At 39.8% G+C, this 21,667-nt stretch overlaps 1 long non-coding RNA gene across 2 annotated transcripts in view; it reads right to left on the reverse strand.

Moving 5' to 3' along the window:
* Positions 1-243: 243 nt before the first annotated feature.
* LOC109730051 (uncharacterized) overlaps positions 244-21,667 on the reverse strand; it is a 92,316-nt gene continuing 70,892 nt past the window's right edge. For both annotated transcript variants that reach the window (XR_012914925.1, XR_012914926.1), the window contains exons 3-4: positions 4,364-4,528; positions 244-498 (exon numbers count right to left, since the gene is read on the reverse strand). This is a non-coding gene — a long non-coding RNA (uncharacterized LOC109730051). The remainder of the gene's footprint in view (positions 499-4,363; positions 4,529-21,667) is intronic.

Genomic DNA, 21,667 nt, shown 5'->3' on the forward strand with positions numbered 1-21,667 from the left:
GCAAGCAGTTGCTCAAGACATACAGAATGGAATGCCTTTGTTGGAGGGGGTGAGTTTATTATAATGTCTTTATGCTTGTAGATGAAATCTACCCCTAAATATAACGTAAAAATTACTTTTGATTTACCAGGAAAAACACATGGAAACTTACATGTAGCCTATGAATACTTTTAACAGCAAGCCCCCAAATAGGCACCAGACGTGTAGACATATGAAAAGAAAAGAGTCATCCTTGCCTAAATGGACTTTGAATTTGGTTTTTATTACACCATAAATGAGTGTTCACTGTTGCTTTCGGTTGGTGTCATGGAAGAGCCAGAAGATTTGTCCTGTGGTCACTCATTTGCCCTTAAGCAGGTGTGCTTGACTTTGGATAACCTTGCAAAGGCCTAATTTGCCTGAACTATAGAAAGAAGAAAGCTGGATTAGACTACCTCCAAGATGAATTCAGTCCTTATATTCTATGGTTTTATCTTCTTGGAGGAATAACATCACCACCTAGTAGTAGAGAACAAAAGACATCAGGAAACCCTCAGAAGCCTTTCTGAGGGCTCCCGGATAATGTATTGCAGAAGAGAAATAGGAGGTTAGTCCCCCCACTCCCACGTGGGTGTGAATTAATCATCCTACCACCGGGTCATTTGTGACCTTAGAGAAGACTCTAAAATTCCTTTCACTTTTATCCATTTGTAAGTGGCAATAACCTGTCCAACTAACCCACTGCCCAACCAGACCTCATTTATAAAAATTAATTAGATAACATCTTAGGTTTTCTAGCCCCCACAGAAGCAAATGTTCTAAAAAATGTAACTAAATATTTATTTTTTTAAAACAATGACACATGTACCTAACAACCTGTCATATATGGTAAGCCTCCAAAAAGAATATTTTGAGTACACTTTGATGCAGGATTCAATCACCACTTTTCTTTACAACCATGAGCCTTCTCTTTTTTTTTTTTTTTTCCCTGAATTTACAAGCTGTTTATCAGAATAAGTCACCAGCTTAGGCCGTTTCCTTTTCTCTACAAAAGGATTTCACATGGTGAGCTGGAATTTCCTTTATTTAAGATGCTTGAAAAATCTGGAATGGTGTCACTGGTATATTTCTAGAGTTTAGGAGTGTCCAACCAAGAGCAAAACTGACATTTTACCTAAAGTGTACCTCCAGCATGGCAGTAATTTATATTTCATATATGAAAAGTTAATGCTGAGCAGTTGTTTTGCTCATGCAGAATAAAATTTCATAGACTATAAAGCATTGAGTTAGGAACACTGGATATATTTCAAAACTGGGTGAAATACCCAGTATGGCCCCAAAATAGCTATGTACATGATGACCGTTGGGCTTTCACTAGTAAGCAATGACTAGCATGAGCGGTTCCATGGAAAATAACATTGAACTTTGCAAGATTCTTCAACAACTGTGTTGTTTCCTTCCTTCAGTTTGATTTGACTCACCAATCCATGTAAGGGACCCATTTACGTGCAGAATTTTAATATTTCAGGGTAATAAACTATGTCTCTCATATTAATATTCCCAGTATAAGATATGAAGTTATGGGTGAGTTTTTTATTTGATACTAATTCTTCCATAACTGTTTTTCACCTTTAAAAATCCAGCCGTTATGTAGACCTGAAAATAGATGATTCAAGCCTCTTGTTTTTAAGACATTCGATGGGGGAATTTTTAGTTAATTTCCCAGGGGTACACAAAACAGAGAAATATTTCCCCATACTATTTTTAGGAGCCAGTCCAAAAATTTCCTTGTGACCCTGAGTTAACTGAGCTATTTCTGGCCCTGAAATATAAATCTGAAAATTGCAGTATGGGGCAGGGAAGGGCTGGGGGGACCCCACGGTGATCTTCCCATTAAAACTTTTATGCTCTGAATTTCAGATATGAAAAGGTAGACAGACAGTGACAAACTAAAAACCAGTTAGACTTAGAACCCAAAAGGAGAAGTTAAAGAAAGAAAATGGTTGTTTTCACTCTGGAAGAGAGAAGAGTGAGGAGTGATTGACTCTGAGTCTTCAAGTTTCTAAAGGACCTTGATGCACAGGCGATGGTGAGGAGATGGACTTCACCTCCCCCAGGACTTGTCAGCAGAAGGCTAGACGCAAATTGCAACACCAGGGGCTTGCGTTAGGCACTGAGAAGCGTTTCCTGACAGTCAGGGCTGTTAAACACTGGAATGAGGTACCAGGGGAGTTTGGGCAATCTCCATTCTTGGCAGGTTTAGAAATTAGATAGATTTTTATCTCCTGCAATCAAAGCTGTGGGGAGACAACTGGACAACCTCGAGAGACCCCTTTCAAGTGTGAGGCTCTACGCCACCTCCATGGTTGGAGGAAAGCAGATAATGTAAAAAACAAAGAAGGTTCTCTACTGACTTCGTTTAAACATTTCCTTTTTCTGTCAAAACGAGAATTTTTTTTTTCTTTTCTGAGAGGATGTGTATCCTGAGGAAATTATTATTTTCTATTTGATTTTGATAAAAAAAAAATAATGCCAACCACTTCTGGGTGTTTTTTTTTTTCTGCAGAACTCACTGGCAGGCTTGAGAAAGAGCTTTGGCAGTGCCTGCAACAGCTCAACGTGAGTCCTTCAAGAAGTTTTTCATTAAGGAGGCCTGGGAGGGCAGAGCCACTTGGTGATGCAGTTTGCAAAGACCCTTAGGATGTCAGTTCTTTAAAAAAAAAAAAAAAAACATGGAGAAATTTGAGTTTTGACGGGGCAACTACTTGAGGGGTTTTGTCACTGCTGCTAAGTCACAGCGTTCTGAGTATTAGGGAGGGCTACACTTGCATTCAATTGAGGTGCTTCTAAGAAAATTGCAACATGTTCCTTTTTTTTTTTTTTTTTTTGCACTCATTACTATAGAGGGATGCACATGTTTCTTATAAGCTTCCAGATAAGAACTGTGAAGGGTTGTATTGCATCGAAACATGTGGTTTTCACACACATTGCTGTGGAGATCACAGGATTTTTGCACTTGACAAGAACATCTTGGGAGGAGGACCAGGAAAGAAATTTGAACTCCTCTGCAGACTTCCCTTCCCATTAAGGTTAATCTTAGCCCAGATGTGATCTGCGGCACTCTTGCTGTTCCCATGCCTTCAGGCCAGTTGTGCTACCTTCTGTTATAAAAAAAATGGGAGACCTTGCCTGTAGACAGCGGCACAGCCATTCCAACCAGTAAGGCCAGGAATCCATCTTGTCTTTTTTAAACACAGAGTTAATAGTAACTTCCAGATCTGTTTCTACAGCCCTTTGGGAGGGAGGGAAGCTGAATAGAAGTGCCCTTTGGGAGTGATTATTATCTGTTCTTTCTTAGTCTTTATTTGGGATACAATATGTAGTTGCCCCCTGGCAGCTGGAGAATTATGTTGTGGCAGGAAGGACATCATTCTGCCTGTCTTGAAATGCCTCTCCCAGGGGATTGCAGGCCAAGGATGTGTTGATAAAACACATACATAGAGAAGAGAAAATATCTTCCTTCTTTCCTTTCTCTCTTTTCTTTCTTTATTTTCCTTCCTTCCTTTCATCTTTTAGTTACATATCTTTGGAAGGGAAGAAACTAAATAGAAACATTTCTATTTTATAGAAATAAAATAGAGAAGAAAATTGAACACCTAACTTGATATCAGCAGCTTCTGTCTATGTAGTGAGTTGGCTAAATTATGGCACTTTCTATATAAGTATTTCAGCCCCAAATAGGAATTGGCCCATCTGTAGATGGGGGCACCTTTCTGCAGTTGAACTGATTGAACTTTTTCAAAATTGTGCATATGTACGCACGTCTGAAAGTTCAATAAAATTGACTGTGTTGTCGCTAAGAATTGATTGATCAAATCCCCAAGGGAACTACTTATACTGCCTTCCTCGGTCTTCCTAACCCTCAAAAGTTTTAGACATCCTCTCACTTCTTGCTACTAATGAACTTCACCGTTTTATTGATTATGCTTAGTGGTAACCACAAACCATTTCAAGGTTCTATCCCTAAGTCCCTTACATTGCAGGTGGTTTTGAAGTTATTCTAATGATTCTCCATTCACGAAGATAGCACTCAGTTATCTGTGATTAAAGCACTCTGTGCTCTACCAGGCTCTACCAAGTTCTACCAGCTCAAAACAGGCTTTAGGAATCAATGCAATAAAATATATCCTTAGACACCTTTTGGACAAATGAGTTCCTCTGACATAAATTGTTCCCCTTTCCTCCTCTAAGATCCTGGACTGAGTAGAGGAAAGTGTCTAGGCATTGACTTCTGGTACATCTGTGTTTAAACTTCAACCTGCCATGTCTGAGCTGTGTGACTTTAAGCAAATAGCTTACCCTCTCTGAGCCTCAGATTCCTTACCTGTAAAATGAGGGTTTAAGTCTCTTCTTTATGAGGTTATTATGAAGATTAATTGAGATGGCAAACATGAAGCATGCGGTACACAGTAGATATCTGGTGCTACTGGTGTTGTCCTTTGGTCCACTGGCAAAGACATGTCCCAACCCCAAACTTGTATCAAGTCCCCTAGAAGAAAATTGTAAAAATAACTTATGAGAATACAAAGGGAAGGATAGATGCTGATGATAACAAAATAGACTGAACAAAAACCTAAGATGTTGGTTGCCTGTCTTTCCATCTTCCCTCTTGGCCTTTTTCTCTACCTCTTGGATAATTTCTGTGAGTTCCCAGATGCAGAAACTGGTCTACACTTCTGATTCGACTGGTCTGCTTTCTCCTTCTAGAATAATTAAGAATAGCAATGACCAGATGCTCTCCTAACCGGTTCCCACATTAGCGTCTGCCCCATTCTCTAAAAAAACAAAAAACGACCTTCTGAGCTGATCCAACTGGAAGGCCATTGTGAACTTCCTGGGTCAGAGTCCCCTGGGGACAGTTACATTAATAGCCATTCCCTCCTTCTTGGGAATTGTAAAAAAACCTCCCAGATCCATGACATGAACTTCCTGTTTCCAAAGACCATGGAATTTGGGCTTTACCCAGTAAAGCTCTATTGCACTCTACCTTACAACTCCATCAACTTATCATAAGCCATTGGTTAAATTGCTCTCTGAAACCAAGTCCTTCGCTTCAGGAAGAGCTCTGCTAAGAATATGTTGCCGTCTCCAAAGTAATTAGTATATTTATTGAGCACATGCTTCATAGCTGACATAGTTCTAATAGCATTTATTCAATCAATCCTAATATGCTATGAAACAAGTACTTTTGATACAGAGAAGGGAAACTGAGGACTCAGAAGTCACAGAGCTACTGAATGGTAGGATGGGGAACAAACCCAGGCTGTTAGGCTGTCTGAACACACTCTATTAACCTGCCCAGCAGCTGCCAGCACAGACTATTTCATTCAACTGCTTGTCGAGGTTCTCTGCATTGGTATTTTAGAGAAACTAAAATAAAACATGAAAAGTACTGTTTGGGTCATTTTTTCCTAAAAGATGAAGATGATGTTACTCCACTTCTAAACGACACCTACATTTAATTAGAACAGACACTACATTGATGAAAATTCTGTATTTCTCAGAAAGAAGGCTTTTTGTTTTCTGTTTGAAATGAATCACCACCATGTCTGTTTACAAAAGCCAAAATGGTCTTCCCCAAAGTGAACAGATCCTAAAGAAATTTAAAACCATAACTAGGAGGAAACTAGGATTATTTCCCTTTGCTGAAACAGCTATTCAGTTGTGGTGCACAGATTTCACCTCCATCTAGAACAGGTGGGCTCCAGTGTCTTCCTTTACTCGGAGAAAACTAGTATGGGGATTGTATGGAAAATGTTGATTGACAAAGCAATTTTCAAACCAAGTCCTAAACTCCTAAGCACTTAATTTTCCCGAATATTCTCTGGTTCTTGCTAACTGACTAGATGTGCTCTGAAAATCCTCTTTGTGAGCCAAACATGCTTTCTATGAAGGTGCCTGTGTAGGTACCTCAACCTTGAGTCAATAATCAATGCAACGAAAGCTTTAAGGACATTTCTGATGTGCTGAATGTTGCCTAGAAGGCATTTCTTGATTCTAATAAATAATAAATATTTATTTTAAACAAATAAATTCAACTCTTCAGAGTTGAATTTGAACTTAAACAGTGCTAACAATCAGTTTACCTTCAGTTGGTTAAAAATCCACCCCCAAATGTCCTGGTACCTTCAAGTACAACTATACTAGGACAATACCTAAGGTCTGTCCTATACTAGGACAACTATACTAGGACAATACCTAAGGTCTGCCCAATCTAAGAATGTACTGTCTTTTCCCTCTGGTTTTAAAGTAATGTGTGTTCATTGTAGAAAATGTGTAAAATAACAAATATCCCAGCCATGAATTGCACATTTTATATCTGACACATATGTTGGTGAATATAATTTCAGTATTTTTCATATATATCTTGGACCATATAATGCAAGTTGTTTAATAGCCATCTGCTATTGTCAAATAATAGCATATGGTAAATATTTTCCCATGTTATTAAATATTCTTCTACTTCATCATTTTAATGACTGACCTATGTCCTATCACATGGACATGCCATAATTTTAGTCCACAAACCTGCTATAAATGGATGTATTAGTTATCTATTGCTGTATAATAAATTACCCAAAACTTAGCAGCTTAAAACAGCAAGCATTTATTATCTTGCAGTTTCTGTGGGTCAGCTCAGCTGGGCCCTCTGGCTCAGGGGCTCTCACAAGGCTGCAGTCCTGGTGTTGGCTGGGGTTATAGTCATCTCAAGGGGAAGTATATGTTTTCAAGCTATTGGCAGGCTTCTTGTCCTCGCTGACTTTTAGCTGAAGACATCAAATCCTTGTTGTGTGGGCTGCCCCATAAGTCTATTCACAACATACTAGGTGGCTTCCCCCAGAGTGAGAATCCAAGAGAAAGAATGTGACAGAGGCTGCCCCAAATGGAAGGCACAGTCATTTTATACCCTAATCTTGGAAATGACATGCCTTGATTTTTGTCCTATTCTATCTGGTAGAAGTTAGTTACTAAAGCTAACTCCCATTCAAGTGGAGAGGATCCTACAGAGTCACAAATACCAGAGACAGTCATCCCAGGGACCGTCTTAGAGACTAACCACCACAGTGGGCATTTATATAACACACACTCACATACCCAGTTCAAATATTAACAACAGGGAAATATTTTTTAAGTATCTTAAAGGCAATGGCCAGCTGAAGTTTTCAAAACCCTATGTTTCAGACCTTGAATGAAAACAAAGCACAAAGCTGGTGCAGATTTTTCAAGTCAGCTTAGAACGTGAGCCAGAAAAATCACCCCTAAATTTACCATTTTGTGGACATTTTATCAGTGTGGTGGTAGATTTAAAGAAGCAAGTTCTGCACCACTGCACTTTCATCTTCCCCCTAGACAGAGCGTTCATCACTCCAGTCAACAGCTCAGGTCTTCATCGGGCTGTCCCAGCAGTGGGAGAACAGCCAAAGCAACCTGGCACGGACACTTCTCCAATCTTCTCACTGCGCAGTCCCTCGGGTCCACCCCCAGCACTAAACAAAGTGTCTTTGTGTTCCCTTCCTCTCCACCTATCTGAATCCTAGCCATCCTTGTAAACTCAGCCCAGATTAACACAAACCTCCTTCCTTCCTTCCTTCCTTCCTCTCCATCACAACCCCTAACATTGTTCCAGCAATCACTCAAGTCTATGTTATGCTCAGAGGACTCCAGAATTGAAAAGACTGGAAGAGGAGGACTCTGGACTGGGAATGGATTAACAGAAAGAGAAACAGTAACATCCACATCAGTAATTGTGGCTTATGTAGCAATGGTTGGGTGCCCAATACCATTTGGAAAAGGCTGATAAGGAATGAGCTGTGAAACGGCTTGAGAGGTTCTCATATTAAAAAAATGAAAAAACAAATAAACATACAAACAAAAAAACTCAGGAAGGGCTAAGGACTAAGTGAGGCTCAAAAATGAGGAAAGCAAAAATCCAAGAACAAAACAGTCACAGCCAAGATCAAGACCTAGACTGAAATGTTGATCAATAAGAGAGAGCTAACTCCCATCACCATGGAGAAGAACTGCTAGTTATAAAACAAAAGCACACATATTTGAATGTACCATAACTAATCAGCCGCATGTTTCTATTTCTTTAATCAGATAAATATTTGGCTCTTCTCAGCACACTTATTTTCTAAATTGATAAAGTAAAATATCCCTATTGAATCCAAAACATTCCATCTTGTAAAACTCATCTACCAGGAGTCCAGGTGTAGAGAAGTGAGTTGCATAACCAGCCCCAGAACATCCCCATGAAGCTGTGACTTTCATCCTTCCCCCATCGGTTCCTCTGCAATGTGGACCTGTCACTATTGAGGCCCAATTAGGGGGAAGTAGACAAGGCAGCCTCTCCCTCCCTCTATCACTTAGAAAAATAGCAACAACTCTGGCCTGATTAGGTGCAAATACCGTATGCAAATACTGTGAGAGCTCAGGTGGGTTGACTTCTCCCCAGCCCCTGGATGCATAAGACAGTCAGGATTAGTCTGAGGGCTGCAGAATTCCTCCTGCAGATGGCCCCCACCTCTGGAAGGTCTCGCTCCTGAAGACTGAATCAAAAACCCCGACGACTATGAGACAGAATTATCCATCCATCCAGCATGTATTTCTCGGCTGCTTCTTATTTTTATAGCCATTTGTTGGGTGCCGTGAGAAAAGCAAAGAGGAATGGACTGTTGTCCTTGTCCTCACCGTGCTTCCAATCTTGCTGGTTAAATAAAACACATTCACCTTGAAAACAAAGTGATGCAGGCTGCAATGTATGATTAAGCACCCAAGGAGTGGGTGATCAATCAATGGTGTGTCACGTTGTTAATCGGCACTCTGCTCTGCCAGCCACAGCTCAGCCCACGGTGACATGAGTCAGGATGTAGGTAGAGCAGGGCTAAAAATAACTTGAGACACTCACATGTGTATAATCAACTCAGAAAAGCAGCTAAGACTAAATGGGGGGGAGGTGAGGAAAGAGGATAATAGCCCTACTCCTAACCGCCTCCCACCTAAAGGGTGCACGTGCCTCGACTTCTCTTCCACACAGCCCTTGGTTGAATAGGATCTTATCTCTTTCCATGCCCCATCTCATTATAGGGAAGAGGCATATTTAAGTTCTTTTTTTTTTTTTCCAGCACATTTCAGTTCTGCTTCTTGGCTTGTTCTAACTCAAGCTCATTAAACACGATTTAAAATATTTTACCTTACCCCTTTATTCATTTAGTTCTTTAAAGTTTCCCTTCCCCACTTGTGTTTTATTATCACCTCTGCATTCTAATCATGTTCCCAGCTGCAAATATCATCACACAACCTTGCTTTAGAAATAGGTCTCTTTTTCTTTTATCCTCTAATTGGAATTTACCTTCAAAATCTTCCAAGACTTCTTCCTGCAGACTCCCAGTTTTTATTACCAGCCTTCCTGAGGATTCACACCCTCTCATGTTAAATCTTTCTCCCTTCAGGAAGCCAAACACTAGCTTTTTCTTTAAGTTTCTCTCCCTACTCGGTTACTCATGTCTTAGAAAGATCTGTTTTAGAACCTGAAATTTACCATAAAATGCACAGTTCTGATGAAAACCAGCTCATTTCTATAGGATGAAATAACATAGAGTTCACACTGATTCAACCACATTATAGATATCAATGAAGGACGGTTGAAAACAAAAAGAACAGAGTTTTCGTTTTAAAAAAGAAAAAAAGAAAAGAAACTTACACTTGAGTATAATAGTGCCCTATGAGGTCTTTTTTTCCTAAATAACAAATTAAAAATAGAAATTTGTTTGTTTCATGAGTCTTTAGTGAGCAGTGCCAGATGCCAAGGAACAATTGACTATTAAACTCTGTACAAGAAGAAAGACAGGGGTGAGCATGTTAGCCCATGACTCAAGGAAAGGCTACAGATGACTGTTCCCCTGGAGAGGCCATCTCAGAAACAACGAGGAACTCGTCCTTCTCTGGGCTGGCTAAGTGCCTTCCAGGAGTAGCAATGGCTAAGGTAGGCCATTGGGCAAGAAAGAGAGGGCTGATCCTTCTCAGTTATTCCACCAGAATTTCCCCACTGCTGAGAAAATGGGCCAGGAATCTATCCCAAGGAGGCAACGGCTGCATTTAGAATTAAACATTTGGAAAAGCAAAGATGGGAGGACAAGCTTGTGACATGAATCCTAAGAAATTCCTGGATTGGCAAATGGGTGACCACAAGTCCTAACTGATTCTGCAACTCCACTTACCCCTAAACTGAAATCTACCTTCACCATTTGCAGTGCTATATTCTGAAAATTTCACACAAATATAATCATCGGGTTGATATTCTTTAACCGTTATGAACAGTTTCCTTATGTGAACTCAGAAGGAAAATAGAGTACTGAAAGATTCATAAGTCATAGAAAGAAATTCACACATATTCTCAGTGAAGGAGCAGAAAGTCCCAGATTAGTAGGAAATAGTGTGAGCTGTAGAACGATGATGCCAACCACCTTAGAAAGTTTTCTGAATGACATGGTAGGGCTTCCACATCTAAGAGCATCACTTGTGTCCTTTCTAACCACACTAACCCAGGCCCTGTTTATATCATGGAATTAGTGTGCAGTGCCAGTCTTCTGCAGTCTGTAGTGAGCTGTTTAGATTCTCTTCCTTGACTATTAGAATCATAGAGAAGACCACTTACACACAGTGGCTATTGGATAAATAAATATAAATTACTTGATTCCACATCAGCACCACAAACTTGCTAGTATTATGTTTCATACCCAGATGGCCCTATTTTGTTCAAGCGTACTAGGAATTCTGAAGAATGCAATGATTCCACTGAAGTCTATGACTCCAAGAAGGTTATCAGTCACTCCCCAGCACTCAGCTGGGCATCATTTCTGTTCTTAGAGAGGGATGTAGGGTACCAAGGGATTTGTCTATGTAGAAGCAGAAGACCATTGTGCAGGGACAGAAAGAAACCCAGACTAAGAAGCAGAGGTGGCGTACACAGTGCTTAGCAATATGTGATGTTCTAGGTGTTAGGTTTACTTAGAATGGGAACACAAAAAATATTATAAAGCCTGTGAAACAAAAGCCACAGGAGTCTGGAGAGTCGGAGATTATAAATCTAACTTTGACCACATTCCTATCCCCCCTAATAAGGACAAAGCTATTCCCCTCCCCTATCTCTGCAGGTGTTACTCTCCCCCAAAAAAACCCTCTATAAAACCCAAGGCTTTCCCCTCCCTCAGGGTGGACACTTTTCTGCCTCCACCCATCCACACCCAGACACTCAAAATAAACAACATTTCACTACACATGAGGCTTCATGTGTCCCTCTTTTGGCTCCAGACCTAACACTAGGCAAGCAAAGAAGGAGGTGTCCCGAGAGCAAAAAAACCTCAGAGTGAAAATTCCTATGCATTACTGTCATGGAAATAAAAAGGCAAGACATTACCCTGGGAGAAAATATTTGTAAAACATGTCCCATGGAAGACTCTTACCTAAAAAAAAGAAATAATTCTTATCATTCAATAATAAGACAAAAGACCCAATTTTTAAAAATCAGCAGAAGATGTGAACAGACGCTTTGCCAAAGAGGATTATCCAGATGGCCTTTAGGTACGTGAAAAGACAGTCATTACTCATCAGGGAAATTCAAACCACAATGAAACACAATTCCCACCCACCGGAATGGCTAAAATGAAAAAAACTGACCTATGAAGCGATAGCAAAAATGTGGAGAAAATGAAACTTTCACACACACTGCTGGTGGGAACGTAAGATGGTGAAACCACTTTGGGAAACAGTTCAACAGTTAAAGGTATTCCGGCCTGATAATCTAGCCTAGCCATTAGACTTCTGGGTAGAGAAATGTAATCATATAACCACACAAAGATCTGTAGACCAATGTTCATAGTAGCTTTATTTGTAATAGCCAAACCCAGAAACAATCCAATGTCCATCAGCAGGCCAGTGGAGAAACAGTTGCAGAATATCCCTATAGTAGCATACTACACAGCAATGAAAAGGGATGGACTACGAGTACAAGTGACAATGTGATAATTCTCAAAATAATTACACTGAGTGAAAGAAACCAGTCAAAAAAACAGTACATCTTATGTGGTTTGTTTATATAAAACTTTAGAAAATGTCAACTTAATCTATAGTAATATAAAGCAGATCAGTGGTTGCCTGAAGATGGGGCAGGAATGAGAGGAAAGAAAAGGAGGTGTTCCCAGGGGCACCAGGAAACTTTTGGGGGTGACGAAAATGTTCCTTATCTCAGCTGTGCTGACTATCTTAGAATGCATGTATAATGTCCAAATCCATCAAATTTTACCCTTCATCCATGTTGTACCTCAATTGTACATCAATATAGCATTTTAAAAAAGGTAGTAACCATGTCTTCAGACTCTCCGTCATTAAATCACAAGATTTAAAGCTCTGTTTTCACTCTGTTTTCATAAACCCACATGAAATGGGAAATCATAATTGAGATGCAAAAAAATAGTGAAATTCATCTATTTTAACACAGAAAACAACAGCATATCTGAGTCCATTTATATTTAAATAATGAGTTAGATGAAAGGGGTATTCTCATAGAATAAGAGGATTTTTTGAAAATTGGTTGACAACAGTGAACCACACAAACACCCTAAAGTATGAAGACCTGGATTAGAACTCTGGTCTCACCAATGACCAGCTGAGGGACCTTAGCCAATCATTTCAACATCTGCCAGCCTAATGAGTTTTTATAAAATGTATAGAATAGTAACACTAAAAATGTCTACAACATAGGTGGTAGTGAGGATCAAATGAAAATAGATGTGAAAGCTTTAATAAAACTATAAAGCATACAGGAATTAACAACCATATTCTGATTATAATAATCACTGTATGCCAGGAAACATCCTGAGAGCTCTCCACTCTCACGTGATCTTTCCAACAGCCCTCAGAGGCAGATGCTATGATTTCTCCCACACTGTGGATGAGCACACAGGGGTTTGGAGATGCTCATGGACACGTACCCAACAGGTCATGGGGCTGTGGTTTTCTGAGACCCAGGTCTCAGACTCCACGGCCCCTAATCGTGAGCATTACATACTAGTGCCCTCTCCTCTGATTTATGTCTGAAGAGAATTCAGATGTGTAAGTTGTAAGTAGATGCATCCACACTTGATAAGCTGATACCCTGTTGGCTTTCTCAAGCTCTGTGGAATGTGATGTTGGCTAGAACTTCTACGAAGTGCTTCACTATAAAACAGATCTGGTATAAAGTGGGTCTTCAAATCTCTGCCCCATACATAGATGTAGGTAGAGACCATCTCCTCTCACAAATTAGGAAATGATGCCATTCTTGTAAAGAAGTAACACTGTGTGCAGGTTTGTTCCTGTATCCGTAGCACCCATTTTAAGCATGAAAACGATATGCCCAGTTGAAAGAGCAGCCCAGCTTTAATCTGGGAAACAGCCCAGATGTAACAGGGAGGCAAAGTGTGCCTCTGGAGTGCCTGGCTTTGTTTGCCAGGTACTTCATTGGGACTGCTCTCTTTCATTCATCCCACTCACTTCCTACCCACTCTTCTATATCTCTGCTTTTCTTTTGCAAACTTTTTCAACTTTCCTCTTTTGTTTTCTATTCTTCATACACTGACCACTCATTGATGATTTGATTAAATGCATCTAATATCTTGAACTAGCCAATGAAATAGTTTTACAAAACTAAAATGGGGAAATGAGAATGAATAGTAGCTTAAAATGACATGCAGCCAGCTTTCAATTTCCCCATTACACTGACAGAAACAGAGAACGCAATAAAAAAAAAAATACTCCAGGCCGGGCACGGTGGCTCACGCCTGTAATCCTAGCTCTCTGGGAGGCCGAGGCGGGCGGATTGCTCAAGGTCAGGAGTTCAAAACCAGCCTGAGCAAGAGCGAGACCCCGTCTCTACTATAAATAGAAAGAAATTAATTGGCCAACTGATATGTATATAAAAAAAAAATTAGCCGGGCATGGTGGCGCATGCCTGTAGTCCCAGCTACTCGGGAGGCTGAGGCAGGAGGATCGCTCGAGCCCAGGAGTGTGAGGTTGCTGTGAGCTAGGCTGACGCCACGGCACTCACTCTAGCCTGGACAACAAAGCGAGACTCTGTCTCAAAAAAAAAAAAAAAAAAATACTCCAAATAAATCATTTAAAATATTACTGTAACCCTCTCCCTAGTCATCTGTTTAACAAGTAATAATACTTACTTTATTAGATTGTCACTTAGTGAGTTTCAAAATAGGCAAACAAATAATTAGAAGTAAAGGGAGAAATTAGGCAAAAGGAGAAGACAAAGCTATATGATATACTATGCTATATATATTATGTGTACTATACATAATTATATATTATATTTAATATCTAATTATACATTATATATCACAGAACATTACATCTTATATATTATATGTTAATATGTGGCATATATAAGGTATATTATGCTGTAGAATAATTATATTATGCATCAAATGTGTGTGATATTTATTTATATATTTTTAGTTTGAAGAGTAAAACTCCATCATCATGAGCCTTACTAAATTTCACTCATTTGGTAAAGTCATGTATCCAAGTGTATATGCTCTAAAGCACCTCTCTATTGATATAGTAGAAAATTATATATTATCAGAAAGGAACCATGCTGCGTATATATTACAGTCCAAACCATTATTTCACCCTATGTAGCATTATTTGATATTTTGCACAATTTTCCAGAGGAAAAATTTCAAATGCAAAAATTAGATCTTATTCTTTAGGACAGCTTGCTTGCTATTTCCCTGACAATGTATCTGATTTCACCTATGCCTGGTATATTATAGAATCGCCACCCCTGGGAAAACAACCAGCACGCCCCAGAGGTATACAAGGTAGAGACAGTTTATCTCCATATAATAAAAGAAGTTGAAACCTGGATTAATAAAACAAGCCTAATTTGGGCTGTTCTTGCTTGGAAATTTCACCTTCAAAGGTATTGAGTTTTTGGCTTGAGTTAGATTTACGTTTCTGTGTATAAGCAGTGGAAGGTTTTTAGATAGCCAGCATTTGGAAGACCCATTTGTGTTGTAAGGAATTCCCAACTTAGGTCTTGGTGGCAGGTGGGTAGACTCCCTCTTTCCCCACCTCCTAGCCACAAGTTCCAGGCTTGGGGCCTGGGCTCAGCTAGTCGGTTTTAGAACTGAAGCCAGTGATCAGATTAGAGCAGGGAGGCCGACTCATTTAGTTTCTGTGTCTTTGTATTCGTTTTAAGAGCTCCTGAACATCATCTAATCAATTCCACCCTGGCTTCAGTCAAACAGAGTTGATTTCTCTTACTTTAAACCAAAAGCCCTGAAAGCATACTGTAGAATCATTTTTTTTCTCAGATTTGTGTTTTGTCCCAATGTAACATTTGTTTCCATAGTAATATTTATTCTACATAGAGCTAATCATAACTCAAGACAGATTGTGATGTGGGGGTAATATCTGAACTAATAAAATATTGAATTATGCATTTTTTCTAAATGCAGTATTATTCTTTTTTAATGCATGAAATGATTGGAATGAGTTTACTCCAGTTTCTAAAGGGAAATTATGTAGAAGATACATTAAAAATGAGTTCTGTTTAGCAAATAAATAACTTGTTCACAAACAGCTGCTCCTATAGTTTTAGGAACATATTGAAAGTTCAGTATCTTGGGGAATTATAAATATCCAGTAGCCTATATTGTTTGTGATACTAATTGAGTAAACAGAACCTCAGAGGCTGGGATCTGCCTGCAAGGAAATCAGTGGGAGAGAAATCAAGGTAGTCTCTCTTCTCAAACTAGTTTTCTGGGTGAAGGCTTTGTTTTTTTTTCTAAGGATGTAGGGAAAGTGGGGAAAGTAGAAAGGTTCTTGTTTAAAAGGAAAATCTTCCTGGATAATTGGTATATTACTAAAATAGTAGGAACTGGGTTGCTAGTCATTATGAAAGAAAGTTAGAGGCAATCGGGACGTGAAAAAGTCATGTTTTGACCATGGGGAGCTGGTAATATCTGAGAGATGGTCCCAGCCTGGGGCCATGAGGGGACAGAGTGAAGAATGTGGACACAAAAGAGAGATGAGGGATCCTGGGAGGGACAGAGGACCTTTAAGGGGAGAGATGCAAAAGGCTGATTCAGACAGTCACTATTTTGACCAGTTCATTTCAGTTTAGTTGATTCCAGAATTCTCACCCATTCTGAAGTAGTAGAACTCTAGTTAATAATGGATTGACATGAAAAGCCTCATATGATGGGATATAACCCATTTTATGTTTTAAGACCAGTTCACAAAAAGATCAGTTTATCCTCTTAAGTTTTTCTGATAAGCTTCTTTTAATGTCCAACCTAAATATCTATTCATTCTCTATTTTTTTTGTTTTTGGTGTTTTTATTATTGTTTTTACAGCTTAGGCCTCTAAATTGTGATTCAAATATGCTGGCATTTTGCCTCGGAAAAGAGCACATTTAGTCTCTGAGCTGGCCAGGAAATATATAGCTGAGGTTTGGCTTGTTTGTTTCTTTTTTTTTACCCCCCTAGCCCTGCCCTGCTTGTTTGTTTCCATTTATTGTTATTTTCATCATTGCTGTTTTCACATTTTCCCCTCCCGAATCTGTCCTTCCAGATCATTTCTCATTTCTGCGACTCTTCCTGAAATTTGCCACAATCTGTCAATATTTCCCCAGCCCTTAGCAAACGTCTCCCATTTATTTTTTCCCTGGACTCACCTGTCTGTTCTGTAAGAAACCAAGGAAGCTTAAATATTAGTGCCTGTCAAGCACACAGAGGCGGCAAGAATCCAGATGCTAAAAACATGACAAGCCAGGGAGCCAGATTCTCACAGGGAGACTCGTGTGGCCTTCCCTGAGAGTGCTGCAGACTCTCCGGCGGGTTGCTTGGAGGTGACCACGTGGTGGAGTCGCAATGGGGAAGGGGAGGCATTGAGAAGAGGCCTAGAGTTGAGTTTTCCCTGCCTTGGTCTCTGCCGGGGATGAGACTCTTAACCTTTCAGTGCTTTTACCCACTTCAGAGGGTGGCTGCAGAGGGGCAAGAGATTATTTTAATACTTCCCCAAGAAAATACTGCACCAGGGAAAGCACAGGGCTATAGAACCAGCAGACCTGAGTCTTAACCTCACACATTCTCCAGCTAAATGCTTTCGGTTAAGATCTGAGCCTCTTGAGTGGAAACAGCTGTTTTTAAAAAAAAAAAAAAAAAAAAAAGATCTGAGCCTCTACTTCTTTGTCTGTAAAATGGGGATAATACCAGTATCACAGGGTTTTTGTGAAGATTAAATAAAATAATATATGTAAGATACCTGGCACATCTTGGGTACAAAATAAATATTACCTCTTTTTAACCCTTCCCTTCTCTCCAAAAGTGAAGTATTAAGAATTAATGTTAAGAATTAATGTTGTGGTTATTAAATGATGGATAAATTAAAGAGCTAAAATAGTGTTTCTGGAAATGTTCCATATCCTATATAGAGCAACATAAACATGAAGCATTGTGAACGCTAATATACTACATAAAGCAGGGAAGTTTCATTTTTAATTATTATATAGTCATGTAATTAATTTTATCCTAATTTTCTCATCTTAGTAAAGCACAGTATTTCCAAAGAAGTAATTACTAATGATTTATATTTGTGGAAAAGAATCACGGACTAAATATTCAAAGAAAGCAAATAATCTGAAAGTCCCTTCTAAAAAGTCAGCTTCCCTTGGAAATGCATTTTATGTCAGCAGAGGACAAGATCCTTACAAGATTATTTACTCTTTTTTTATCCCCAAATCCTGGCTCCTAGTATATGTCCTACAAATGGTTTTTGAGATGAATTTACTAAGAAGTACAAATGTGCATGTGATATGGGAGAGTCAGAGAACAAACATGACATTTGGAATTTGTCTCATGGATTTGGACCCACATCCCAGAAGACACTGTCTCACGTTCTGATGAGACTTGGACTCAATAGAGAAAGTTCACCCACAGGCCCCTATTTCTGTCTGAATGAACTACATTGGTGTCATAAATGGAGCTCAGCCCATTACCCTGCCTTCGTCTGACCCCTCATCCTCAGTGCACAACTTTTCTCCTATTTGCATAAGTACTGAATGTGCCTCAACTTCCATACATTGAATGTACAAACTCACCTGCACCAGCATCCACCCTTTTCTACTTCCTTCCTTCCTGTTGCAAAGACAAACTTCCTCCTCCATAAACCCATTCCCCAGCTCCCACCTATTTCCAGCTCCAACTTCCATCTCAGGACCCCTTTTATTGGTTATTCTGTCTCCTGCACCTGCAGCACTCACACTTGACTGATTCTCTTCCATCACCATTGGAAATACCACAGACACTCCCATCTTAACGAGCAAACAACAACAAATAAAAACTCTCTTGACATGATCTCCTTTTCCATCTATCATTTTATTTTCTGACCTCCCTTCCACAGGAAATCCAAGGAAATGTCCATACTTACTGTATCTACTTCCTCACCCCCCATTTCCTCCTGGATAGCTGCCCCTTTCACAGCTCCTCAAAGACCCTTCCCAAGAATGACCTCCTCAGTGTTAAAGTGATGGATGGGTCTTTGTCTTTCTCTTAAGCCCTCTGCAGTGTTTATCAACGTTGACCACCCCTCCCTTTTAAGCCACGATATTCTCTTTAGATAGACCATATTCTCTTAATTTTTCTCCTACTTCCTTCTGTTACCAAGCCCACAAGGAGGTTCTGACCTAGATCTGGTTACTCGATGCACAGAAAGCCAATTACAGAGACAATGAGTATTGTCAAGGAAGAAACGGCATTTTTTATAGATTACATCATCTGGAACACAGAAGAACTGCCTCAAATCTGTCTTCCTGACCAAGTGAGGGTAGGGGTTTTTATAAGGGGTTCAGGCAGGTGGTGACGTGCATTGGGGCAGGCTGTGTTGAAAGCAACGTGGGCAGGAAATCTAATTCAGAAGCTACAGGTTAGTGATGGATGGTGAGTCTCTGTGCTGTTATCCTGCAAAGAATCCACTGTCTCTGAGATACAACTCAAAAGGTAAAAAAGTTTAGCTAAACGGAAAATTATAATGTTTTGGTTGTCGAGTCATACTGGCTTGAGAATCCAAAGAATAAGAAAGCTACAGGGAAATGGAAATCATTTTTTGGGGAAGTTGGGGGTCATTTTGTGTGTGTTCATGGAGCCAATTACACTTCGAGCTATTCCATCTCAATCATATTTGAAGGTTCATCTTCCCCTGCCCATCCCTTCTGTGCTGGTCCCTAGGTGACTCTGCCCTAGGCTCATTTCTCTTCTCATTGTCTACTCTCCACCTCTGTAATCCCATCTACTCACTAGGTTACCCCAAGAAGCAGTGATCATGTCTGTCTCAGGCACTGTTGCATCCCTAAACCCTCGAACTTCTTGTTTTGCTTAGTGTAGGTCCTGGGGTGACTTGCTGGTAGTAGAAATCAAAAGACCTTATTTCTACTAGTTACCACATAGTATAAGATGACCATTCAATCAATATTTCTAAAATGAATAATAGATGAAGCCTTTTTTCACTTCTTTTGTTGGAGCTTACTACTCTTTTCAGAAAAGAAACTTCACTGTTTGAAATTCATTATGTAGGCTCTCCAAGTTTGCATATTAACACAATTAAATTCTAGTGACAGCCCTGGAGCCTGTTCAATGTGGTGACATGGGGCAAACCAATGAAAGGCTCTATTTCTTCATCTGTTACATAAGAAATCAGATTCACATATTTCTCTGTCTTTAAATGCCTCTCTATACTGAAAAACAACACCACACAAGATTTTATATTATAGACACAAAGTATGTTGGTCAAGTAGCCTTTTAAAATTGAGCCAAAGAACAAAGTCCCAGAATAAATATCTGAAATAGAGATTACACGTATATTGTGCCTCCAAGCTACTGATAATAATTATGCTTCCCATTCACATAACACAACTAGTGTACTAGCATTCTGCCCTCTGCTTGAGAAAGTCAAGGTTCAGGACATGAATGGAGTATTGCCCATTATATTAACGTGTTCAGACACTGAGCTGGCATTTTGGGCTGGTTTATAAAGGAATAGAAAAAGGTCAGGATTTTAGTTATCTTCATTATTGCACTGTTTATACAACAAACAACAACGGGCTCTCTTCTCCATTCACGTTGCTTAGTGACAAGAGCACCACCTTCTCTCTTTCCAATAAAATATATTAAAAAGAAAAAAAAAAAAGCTAGGTCAGACTTTCTCAAAGTCTCAGGAAATGAGAAACCACAAACAAAACAATTTAAGATCTTTCTAAGGGTAATATGAACTTTACTTTTTCTGATAAATCTTTTGTGAGGGAGGGTGGGGGTAGGGGATGCTGCACATTTTATATTCTTCTTAGGATAAATATAATAGCTGTGTGAACAAGCTCTAGTCACTGAAGGCTGCTTGGCTGGCCCACTGCAGCCATCCTTGGGAGGGTGAATAAAGGACAATAAATGTTGAGCTTTCTCTCAAGATGAAATTCTGCATTCTAAATTAGCTGAGTAGAGAAATCCAGCTAGACAGAGTACCATAGGGTCACAGGTATTTAGGACCATGAATCATGATCAGGAAACTAATGCCAAGATAGACCATCCCTGGAAGAATGAGCTCATTGTCACACTGGGGTGCCCTCCAACAGCGCAAGATTGAAACCTCCCAGGCACCATCCTTCCCCAGCTAGATGTTAAGAAGAAAAATAATGCTAACCTGGCATAGAGAGAGAACGTGATGCTTATTCAGAATGACAACGGACTCTGCTAGTGGTTCACAATTTTTCTGAATCATTATTTTATAGATGAGCTCACCAAGACCCTAAGCAATCCCAGAATCTGACACAGCAGGACTGAAGTCTGATTCATGGGTTGGCCTCCTAGCCATGGATACATTCAAGATAATCAGATCTGGCCGGTCGCGGTGGCTCATCCCTGTAATCATAGCACTCTGGGAGGCCGAGCTGGGTGGATCGTTTGAGCTCTGGAGTTTGAGACCAGCCTGAGTAAGAGCGAGACCCCATCTCTACCAAAAATAGAAAGAAGTTAATTGGACAGCTAAAAATATACAGAAAAAAATTAGCTGGGAATGGTGGTGCATGCCTATAGTTTCAGTTACTTGGGAGCCTGAGGCAGGAGGATTGCTTGAGCCCAGGAGTTTGAGGTTGCTGTGAGCTAGGCTGATGCCATGGCACTATTGCTGGGCCAACAAAGTGAGATTCTGTCTCAAAAAAAAAAAAAAAAAAATCAGATCCTACAGTGTGGAACAGCCAGGAGCAACTGGCCGATTCCTCACCCGCTGCATTGATAGAGGTTCAGCAACATGAAGAAGTCAGTTACCATATGCCTTTCAGGAAAAGAAAGAACATGCAGCCTCAAGAACATACTATCAGAACATTTTACTTGATACCTCAGTTAATGGGTCACCCCTGTTAGAAGATTGCAATGCAAACCATGGCTGATAGCAGAGAATAAGAGCAATTAGGTTAGTGAGGGTGGGTTTCATTTTTGTTCAGACATCTGTTTTTTCTGTAAACTCCTTTCAGTAATATCTGCAGCTAGAGATGGGCTTGTAACCCTACCAGTTCAATCTGCCTCA

The sequence above is a fragment of the Microcebus murinus genome, chromosome 25, assembly GCF_040939455.1.
Source record: "Microcebus murinus isolate Inina chromosome 25, M.murinus_Inina_mat1.0, whole genome shotgun sequence".
NCBI classification, from domain to species: domain Eukaryota; kingdom Metazoa; phylum Chordata; class Mammalia; order Primates; family Cheirogaleidae; genus Microcebus; species Microcebus murinus.